This window comes from Equus caballus, chromosome 15 (genome assembly GCF_041296265.1).
Source record: "Equus caballus isolate H_3958 breed thoroughbred chromosome 15, TB-T2T, whole genome shotgun sequence".
NCBI lineage: Eukaryota > Metazoa > Chordata > Mammalia > Perissodactyla > Equidae > Equus > Equus caballus.
The window spans coordinates 91,469,461-91,480,622 of NC_091698.1; positions in this window are offsets into that span (position 1 = coordinate 91,469,461).

Here is an 11,162-nt window from a genome sequence, read left to right on the forward strand (position 1 = left end):
GGTTAGGGTTAGGGTTAGGAGAACAATGAGTCAAAAATGGGCATTAAAGGGGAAAAAAATTAAAGGAGAGGGTGTACAGACTAATGATGATAGCATGGCCTAAGCTGAGAAGCATGATTAATTTACAACTTTAGATGTTAAAAAATGAAGAAGGAAAAAGTAAAGAAGCTTCCATTTGAAAGGTGGCAACTCCTCTGCTTTTCTGTTTCTCTAAGTGGAATTGGGAAAACATTTTGGAGCAGATCTTATTCCTTTCAGAAAAAACAAAACAAAACAAAACACTTGGGTGACAACTGCTTGTGCAAATGTAAGGCCAACCTCTCGTGGCTTCACCAAGTCAATCTCTCCCAGAACTGGTGGATAGGCTTGCTGTTGGGTAATTTGTATGGGGCAAAAAATCCTTCTTTAGGAGTAAAGGATTGAAACTCTAACTTCTCTTTTTTGGAACAAGATAAAATTGAAAGAGTTTTGACTAAAACTATGTGCTCCCAAGGGGAACTTAGTGGAGTCTTGTCTGGTGACCCAGGCTCATGCCAGGGCTAGAGGATGGGCCTAGGGCTGGAGGGGAGGGAGGAGGTGGGGCTGCATCTGGCATAGAGTTAGGCTAAGCCTGGGAACTCCTCCCCTTATCCAGCACCTTCCATCCCTGCCATCTCAAGCCAGCCACTGCTGAGTGGCTTTGGGGAGCAATAGCTGAGCATGTGGGAGTAAAACAAAGATCTTGGGATCGCCAAGCTTGGGTGATCCTTGGTCAAGCCCAACTCTGCAGTAGGTGGGATTGTCTCTCTTGAAGAACCTCTGCTGTTAGCATAGGGATCTGGACCAGAGAGGGTATTATCACTGTGGTGCACCAAGATATACCTATTTTTGACAGAAATCAACGTGGTGAAGACAAAAGCCATAGCAGTCAAAACCTGGGGTTTTAGTTGCGGACAAATTTGATTCTCTAGTTCTCACTTTACTTGGAGTTTGAAAGTTGGAGTAGCCCCTTTGATTCAAATTAGCACTGGACTCATGGACAATTCTAGGCAAAAGAAATCCCAAGAGAGAGAATCTAGATATTCTGATAATTTGGATAGGATAGAGACTTAAATGGTCAAATTGAATGTTAAGAAGAAAAGTGATAATATTTAGAGTATCCATTATGTGCCAGGCATTATGCTAGAAAATGACGTGGATTCAAGATGACTAAGACATGACTTTCTCCCAGAGATCACAATGAAACGACTTTTTTGTACAGTAAGGAGTCCAGTTCCTTGGGGTTCACTGGGACCTTATTTGTAAAGTGAGGTTGACCTGGAATCCACCCTCCGTAAAGGTTAGCATGACCAAAAGTTCCGCTGTGGATATCCCTTAGGTAAATCAAGTACACTTTAGAAATAGTACAACCATAACTCCCCAGTCATCCATTTAACTCTGTCTGTTGTGGAGCTCTGTGCTTGACGTTCTGAGATGCCTGGGAAGGTGGTGTAGCCTTGCCCTGCTTAAGTCCTGCTGTAGCACTGGGTCAGGGCAATTGCTGGAAGAGCTTCTCTGACAGAATTATCTTAAACTTCTGGGAAAGAAAGGTTTCACCTTGCAGGGACCTCTGTGGTTCTCTTTCTCTTTGGTCTCTTTGCCTGTCATATCCGTGTTTACGTACCACCCAACCCTCCCATTAAAAATGATGGAGATGATGGGGCCCTAATGAATCACTCTCCAAGCATCCAAGCCACAATAATCAATTACAGCTCTCTGTCACCAAGACAATGATCTCTGTGAATCGGTGATCTTTACATAAGCTTGTTAAGAGATCCATTAGGAAGGGGTGTGGACTCTTTCCTTTGATATATTATTCCAGCAAGAAGCCACAGGCCTACGAGGCCCTTCACTCACAGAGCTTAAAGCATTGAGTCACAAATTGGCAGTGTGGGAGTAAAGAGGACCTCTGGGATTCAACAAATTCTGCCTGAGAGAAGGTATCGGACTAAGTAGAAGGGTGTTTCCTTCCTTCATGTTGTGGGGAAGGCTGCAGTATTTGGGGCTTTGCTTTCTTTCTCTCCCTGAAGAATCTACCCTTTTGTCATCTCTAGAGATGAGATAGACCTGGCAGAGCTGTTGGGGTGGACGAAGTGAGTCAGCTAGCTGGAGTGGTGGTGAGCCTAGGGCAAAGGAAAAATTCAGATCCTGTTTAAAGAAGAGATCTCAAGGGGATTGAATATAAGAAGTAAGTTCTCTAAGAATCATATATGTGAATGGAGGAAGGCAGCTCTTTTAATTTGGGAAGAGATAAGAAGACACGGGATTTTGATCTTGAACAGGGAGAAGTACCTAGAACTTCCATTAATGAAGTGGTGACCTCATGGTATATGTGAGTTCAGAGCACAGGGTTGGGGTTGAGGCCTCCAAGCAGCATTGCCCTGGTATCTTCCCTTTCTGCTTGGTCCACTGTAGAGTCTGACACGGGTGCTGCCTCCTCTCCTTCTCTGGAAGACCTCACTGCAGACTTGTGGAAGGAGAGTGAGTAGGGGATTTCTTTTTGCAGAAATATGCACTCGAGGAATTCTAGAAGAGTGATCACTGGGGCACGAGGGTCCTCCTTGGACTTGCCAGTGTTTATTGCTAGCGTCTCCTGGTCTCTGTGGCCTTCAGCCTCTACCTTCTCCAGTCCTTCATTTGGCCTCTATTCTGTAGCTTGCGTCCATTCCCATGGAGGCAGGAAGAACCAAGTCAGCCCCATCATACCCTTCCTCCCGTCTCTACCCGATAAAGACCTGCTCCTGAGACCCTTCCAGGTTTGATTCAGGTTCCCCAGAGACAACCACCAGGCTTCCATGTCCCTCTCCCTCAGGTCAGTGCCACTTAATCCTTCTTCTTAGTTACTGAATGACTAAATGGCTAGGCCTGCACCACTGCATTTCATTTAATATTTGTAACAATCCAGTGAAGGAAAATTAGTATCCCAATTTTATAGATGAGAACACTTAGGTTCAGAAATTTTAAATAAATTGTCCAAGGTCATATAGCTAATAAATGATACATCTGGGGTTTTGTCTCAAGCTTGTCAGATTCTACATTTTTTGCTTCTTTCTATTACTCTTTTAAGTTATGTGACAGTATGGATTAGGTAGTTTCTTTCTTCTTAACTTGAATTCTTGGATTGTTCGCCAGTTCCCCACCAGGGGCCTCTTTGGCTCGTATGTCCCCTCCATACAAAAAGAAACTTTTAAGACAGGCCAAGTGGTCTCTGCTTCCAGCTCATGCCAATCTATGAAATCAAGTGGCAAATGTTAGTAGATGTTCTTGGCTAGGGATTTTTAAACCAAAGGCATCTCTCCTTTAGTGATTATGCAAATTTGATTTGTTTTCCAATATTTGCTCTTTTTTTGCAAATTTCAGAATAAAACTTTTCCTACCATTGCTGTCTAATTGAAGATTATCTTCATTGCAAAATAATTGGTTAAGAAGAACTGTTATCATTTGCAACAATTTGTCTCTGTGATCAGGATCTTTTTTCTTCTGAAACTATAGCACCAAGACAAAATGCTGAAATAAATTGGTTGCTGAGGTTGGTACAAAACTGCAAGTATCATCTTCCAGTTCAAATTTGCATCTGAATAAAATTGAGTTCATTGTTCGTATCAATTGTCTTTATAATTATAAATGTACTGATTTACTAATAACTGATTTTAGAAACTGTTTATGTGTTAGGGGGGTATATCTTTCATTTGTAAAGGAGTTCATCCACTAAATGTGTTTGAAAAACACTGCATATTTCAATCACTCTGAAAGCCCTCATTTCCACCTCATTTTCACTACCCACACCTTTGTTGACCCCTTACCTGCTTGCTTGCTCCATTCTTCAGAACTTGACTTTGACCCCTGGATTTAGGGGCTTCTTTCATTCCTTTCTCTTTTGAAATATGCCTGAGTTTTTCAACTTTGCAAGTCCCAGCATCTGTCATTTTTTGAGGTCAGGACTCTCTTCTCCAGCCCAGGCCTGCAGGAGCAATTTTTCTGAGGCTGATCCTGCAGGTGAATCCTGAGCTGGATTCCCACCTGAGAGGTGTAGACTAGTCTAACTCTCCGTTCATTACTAGCGGAGGGGGCCATCTGGAGTTCCAGAGATGAGTGCCTGAAGTTTGTGCTCACATCTGGCACCTCTGAACATGTGCTGAGAAGTAGGCTTCTTGGCAATGGCACCTACTGCCCATTGCCCAATCATGTTTTGGGCCATTTAAAACGCAAAAGTTTGCACTCTTTGAATAAGGCAGTATTGGAGGAAACACAGAGTTTCTGACACTATGCCTTGCACTGTGCTAGGTGGTTCCTTGTGCATTTCCTCTTGTTTGCTTCTGGCCTGAACTAAGTGGAATAAACAAATCAAAGAACCCATTAGAGAACACTTGTGATATTGGGTTGGAGAAGTTTGCTTTTATAGGGGAAGAAGTAAAGGGGAAGTATTTGCCACCAGGGGAGGGATTTATTTATTCTGCTGGTGTTTCTCAGATTACACCTAAGGGCTCTGATGCCTTTGGAGAGTCCTGGAGGATTCCGTGTACATGCGTGGGATCATTGGTATTTTGAACAGAGCCAGGGGGATGATTTCTGTAAATGTTCAGGGCACCCTTATTTGCCAAAGAACAAACAACATGAGAAGGCATGATATCTGGTTTCAAGGAGCTCACCAGCTGGCTTGGAAGAAAAGGCACGATAAGTACAAGATCATTAAAGATACTAGACAGTGTATAGTCATGTGTGGCTCAAACCTTCAGGGTTCAGGAGAATGAGTACATCCTATAAGCTGGGAGTCTGGGAAGCCACTCAGGACAGTAGGGCTGGTCTGGACCGTGTTTGATGGGGCACTTCTTCATGTCCTCTCCTTTTTGCACATTTTCCATGTCTTGTGTGTAGTCCTTGTCTCCACAGTACTTTCTGCTCCTGTTACAGAGAAGAGATTTACCCGTGTTACTGTAAGTAATGGACGGTGGGCATAGGGGATAGCTTGAGGGTTTATTATAAGGAACTGAGGGGACAATAAGGGCAATGGGGAGCTCATGGTGTTTAACCATTCTGTGACTCAAATTCTTCTTCTAATGGGACTAATAATAGTACCCACTCATTGGGTTTTTGTACAAAATAAACAAGATAATCCATATATTGCTTGGCTCAGTGGGTGGCGCATAGTATATCTTCAATGCATGTAATTTCTACTGTTACTAATAATTTCTGGTTTCTCATGACTTCTACTTGCTGTGAGCTGCTGTGGCTCCAACACTGAATTCCCCTCAGTGTCTCTCTCTTGACTTCAGGGCATTCAAACCCCTTTCAAACTTCTTGTTGACCTTGCCTGATTTTCTTCTTGTTTCCAACAATGTTCTGAACAGAGAATCTTATTGTCTTAGCTTATGTTTTTGGTTGGGTCATGTCATATGGGACAGGCCATTTTATGAGCAGACTTCCATTGGGACTGTGCCTTCTTCTGGTCCAATTATCAGGGACTATTGGCAGGACAAAAACATACTTAGAAGGGAGTATGGACATAACATGTCAGGTGGTTGGGTCTTGGTGTTGTGCTGTTTACCCCTCATAGCCTAACTTTGTACAGATATCTGCCCACTTCAGATCAATATACAATCTTATATGCTCAGTGCTGAGAGGACACATAGATGAGAAAAATACGGTCCTTGTGAGACCCCTCCATCAGGAAGGAGTTTGAGGGTGAAGAAAACAAAGTGCCTACAAGACTTTAATGTATGTTAGCTTCTGAGAGCAGAGTGAGGGGACAGGCTGCAGAGGTCAGTGTTGGGCCCTGAAGGCTGGTGGATCTGGAACAGGCTCGTGGAAAAAGAGATCCTGGGGGAGGGCCTTGGGAGTCTTGCAGGCAAGTGGCAGCAAATACACGAGATTTGGAGCTAAATGCTTTCATGATTCCTTACAATATGCCTATGAGGTAAGTACTATCACTGTCTGAATTATGAAGGAATGGATGCTCAGAAAGGTTAAGTGATTTGCCATAGGTCACACAGTGTAGTAAGTGGGAAAAAGTGATTCAAACCCAGGCACGAAGGTTTCCACAACAAGAACAAGGACACAAAGGGAAGAAATAGTTTAAGCTCATTCCATCAGGAATGGCCCTTCAGTCTGTTTGTATGGAACCCAGCCTGCCTGCTAAGGAGTGTTGGAGGAAAGACTGGAAAGGTGTGTGTGGAAAAGCCTGTGGAAGGTCCTGAATACTGAGTAGATTAGGGTCAGGACCAGTGTCTCAGATTCAACCCTGGGCACTGGGCCTTGCATGTTGTAGAAGTTCAGCGGATGCTTTTTGACGTGGAGAAGGAGTTAACTGCCAGGCACAGTGGTTCTTGGGGTATTTCTTGGACACCCAAGCCTTGTTCCTTGGCCCTGCTCTCCCTTCCTCTGTAGCTCCTGCTTCACATGGACACCGGAGTGATCCGCCTAAAATCTAGACCTCTGTGTCATTCTTTCGCTTCAGGTCCTCCAACAGCTCCCTAGAGTTCTCAGAACAAAGTTCAAACTCCCAGTGCAGCATTAAATAAACTTCCAGTCTGGACTCATCCCACGTCCTTGTCCTCTCCTTGCTGTTTCTGAATCTGCCACATTGAACCATCACCCTTCCTTAAACAGGCCATCTAATTTCAAGTCTCCATGTGATGGACAAGCTCTCATCCCTGCTCTGCCTGGAATGCCATCTCTTATCAACTAGCCTTGTCAAGTAAGCCTCTTTACAGGAATTAATTTGTTAGCCTCCACAACAACCCTGTCAAGCAGACTCTTTTATTTCCATTTTACAGTTGAATAAACTGAGGTTCAGATAGGTTAAAACGCTTGGCCAGAGTCACAGAACTAGTAGGAAGGACCAGAAGCAGAATTTCAACCCAGAGAGCTTGACTCCAAGGCCTGTACCCTTCACCACCATCCTATGTGGTCTCCCTTCTCTACTTTTTCCCCGGGTGGGCTCTTTCTTCTTCTGCATGGCCCAGATAGGATCGCTCTCTATAGCATTTTCCCTGATTAATCCTTCATTCCCAAGCCACTCTGTCAGATGAGTCACTCCACAGGATGTTGCTAAATTCTCTAACAGCATTTATCACCTGTCATTAGAGGTGTTTTCTAGAGCTCCGTTATGGATTGGATGTTTGCGTCCTTTCCAAAATTCATATGTTGAAGCCCCAACCCTCAATGTGACTGTCCTTGGATGTAGCTTCTTTATGGAGGTAATTAAGGTTAAATGAGATCATAGGATTGGGGCCCTGCATTGGATTAGTGTCTCTATAAGAAGTGACACCAGAGAGCTTACTTTCTTTCTCTTTTTCTCTCTGCTATGTGAGGACACAACAAGAAGGTAGCTGTCTGCCAGCCAGGAAGAGAGCTGTTCTCACTTTGTTAAATTAACATTTGTTAGCTTTTGGAGCACATGATGCCTGATGGTAGGCCACAGTTCAACAAAAGAGCAGAAGAGAAATGAGAAGATTATTACTCATAGGTCCTGGAGGAAGTACCTGGCACGCCTTGAGGGGCCACATGGGGAGGTCAAGGCAGAGTGCAGACAGAGAGGCAGGAGCTGGGGCTCAGGCCTTTTTAGAGTCTGTGGGTGGAGTGGGTTCCTGGGCTAGGGCTGAACTGGTCAATTCAAGCCCAAAGAGCGGGGTTTTGGCAAGTCCCAGGGGCTCTTATCTGAAGGGAGCATAAGACAGACACTGGGACACAGAGGGGACTGTTAATCCCAAGGGCTGTTGGGAAGTCCTATCGGGAACTTACATTCACTTGTGACTCTGCGGCTGCTGTCTAGGGCGGGCGCATGCTTGGGGGGGGCTCATGTCAGTTTGAGATCCCTGCAGGCCTCTTGGCCAAACAAAATGGATGCCAGGCAGCAGTCCCGTGGCATGGGTTAGCTCAGCTCTCAATAAGAGTCTTTATCAGAAACTGACCCTGCGGGGATCTTGATCTGAGACTTCCATCCTCCAGAACTGTGAGAAAATAAATTCGTGTTGTTTAAGCCATCCAGTCTATGGTATTTTTTATAAAATATCATAGACTAATAGAAGCTCTTTCTTCCCTGAGTAGGTCTCCCTTCTGGAATGTGAGCTCCTAATTGGCAGGGATCCTCTCTGTCAGAGGCCCTGTCTTCCCAACATCCGGCTTGGTGCTTATTGATTGAAAGTGCAGCATGCAGGACGCGCTCAGGAAGTTTCCACAAACTTCCCTGCACCTTCACTACCTTGGTCCCCAGGATCCCACAGCTGCAGGTGACTCAGAGCACTCTCTTCCTCCCCTGCCCCCGTTCACCTGGGCTCTGGGCCCTGTGAGACGCTGGTGGTGGGGCTGTCTCTTCTGCACAGAGCTTCCACTGACTGCTGATTTACTAGCTTCTTGCAGAAGGCTTGGCGGCCTGCTGTCTCCTCTGGCCCTCGTAAAGCGGCATCCCCTCCCCTTTGCCTTGTGCCAGCAGCCACCCTGCCGACGGCCTGGGCAGAATTTATGACAAGGATTCATCAGATTAGGAGGGACAGACACGGTACGTCTTCCATTGTGTGCAGAATGTAGTCGGACCACATTGCAGGCCCCTCTGCCTGCTGAGCAAACCCACGTGGTAATGCTTGGCATTTTCCAACCTGAGGAGTCATTTGGAAATATTTTGATTTGACAAAAAATAACTTTAAAATTGTTCTGGAGCTGAATAGAAATTTAACTCTTTGGGGCCCCATGTGTGCTACCTCCTGCTGGGCTTTGGGACCTTCCAGTGGTCTGCTCACAGCAGTATTATCTTTATTAGGACCCAAATGTGGCCTGGAGCTTGAGCCCAACCTCCACTTGCTTCCTCTCCTAAGAATGAAATAAAGAGTCTCCCCCAGTCCTGAAAGGCACTTGTCTACTTTCTGCTTGTTGGTGTCTGTGAGAGGGAGCTCACAGCTGCCCCCCTGTCATCCTCTGTCAGTATTAGATGGCTTTGCTTCATAGAAACTTCTTCAAAACTGAAAAACATCTTACCTTCCTCTGGCTTTTGTATCCACTGGCCTTACTTCTGCCATCTTGGACAACAACTAAAACAATAAAAGATCCATCTTTCACATAGCAGTTTTTCACATATTTGAAGATAGCAGTGGGTCTCATTCATTAAACATTTGTCATCAAGAAGCTGCTCTTCTGGGCAGAGCAGATGGAGAAAGGAGCACAGGGCAACCACGTATGACTTTGCACTTGTGTACTGCACAACTCTGGGAAGCTGCATTCACATAGACTGCAACCTGTGCAATCAGAGGGGGCTGTCCTGCATGAACACTGCTTAGTTTTTGCCCCTGAGGCCCTCACAGATTACTGGGGACCTTCTGAGTCTCCTTTGCACAGCTAACCCTCCTTGGCTTTCTTTCAACAATGCCCTCTGAGTCATTGCTTTGAGTTTACTCACCGTCTTGTTCTTCCTCCCCTGAATATGTTCTCATCGGTCTGCATCCTTCGGCAAGTGTGAGGCCTCCAGGTACAGTCCAACTACATCAGAGTGATTTGGGGCTGTCATCTCCCACTGGACTTTGAACTCCTGTTAATGAAGCCCTCAGGAAGAGCCATTGCTAAGGTTTTCCTTTAGTGAGTGATTTCTGAAGGTTAACAAGACTTGGAGGTCATTTGACATGGATTCAGGGAAAGAGATATCTACCCTTCGGTTACATCTCACATGGGTTCAGCTATATTGAGCATCCTGTGTGTCATTCAGGATGGTAATTATCCATTTATATATATCTCCCTTAACAGCTTCTTTATAGAAGGGGCTGAATTTTATTTTTATGCTTCTTTAAAGACAGCAGAGTGCCTAGCCTAAGCAACTACTATGTTCATGCCTCGTTCTATGTTTTCGGGGTGGAGGTGTCATGATGGAGAAAACATGGCACCTGTTCTTACAAAGACTTTGATATGGATTTCTCATGACATAGTCAGTGAATGACTATGTGGTGAATTTTGATAAGTTGATTTTGGGGGAGGCAGTGCTCCTGAATGGTGCTCAACATCTCATGGGTTTTGCTGTGCTCTGGTGAAAGGCTATGGCTTTATCAGCAGGATGAGTATCTTTTTGAATCTCAACAATGGTGTACAAGCAGAGAAGATGAACTTGTAGCTGTGTCTGCAAAGTCTAGATTTTTAGGGATCATCTGAGGCACCAAGAGGAAAAGGTTTTGCAAGATTTAGCTTTCAACTGAGCCCCAGTATTCCCGGGGACACAATCATCAATTTTTTGAGATTTCAAAGCTCTGTGGGGGGGCAAGATAAAAGTATGATTGGACTCTCTTGGAGGTCACAAAGCCTTCACCAGGTCACCCACTCAAAGATATGCATGTGGGCACCTATGTGAAAAAATCAGACACATCGAAAACATCAGAATTAAATAGTGAAATGGAAAAAACTAGGAGGGTAAGAGTTTCTATTGAAGGGGGGGAAGATGAACTCTGAGTGAAGGAGGTGTCAATTCTCCCTGAGTGCCCTCTTTGGGGAGGGTCACTAGTCCTGCAAATGCTTTTGTGATTTCTCCACGTCAGCTGTAAACTGTAATACATGTCCCTCCTCCGTTCCAGTTAACTCCTTCTGGGTGCCCCCGAAATTGGCAGATCCAGGCCTTGACTTTAGCTTTCCTGACCCCCGGTCCTGTAGTTTTCCACAGTGACACATGTGGCTGCATTTTTCACTCATTCACTGGTGTATGTGCCGTGATGTTATGCAGCTCTGGTCAGATAGGCTAATCACTGGGCCAAAGGAAGGCCACCAGACTCAGCTTTAGTTTAAGACAACAAGACAAAGCAACCTCAATTTTCGGTGTGCTTCCACACCTATCACCCCTTGCCTCTCTGTTTTGTTCCAGAATGCCCATAACTAACTTTTGTGGCATTTTGTGACTTTAGCTTGTGGTTGCACTCATAGCAATATTTGAAAACTACCTTAATTTTATAATTAAAGATTAAGTGACTCAGCCAACCTTCTTTTTCTCTCCTCGCAAATAATCTGGCTGTAAAACAAATCTCTGCTATTAAGTGGTATTTATTTAATTGTGATTTGCTGTAGAGCTGTTTAAGAGCAGGTCATTAGGTTAAAATCATTGCGCTTGTCCTCTGAGCAGAGGATGTCTTGTGCTGACTTACGTTTGGGTGTGCTTTCCCTGACGCTGAGCTAACACAGCC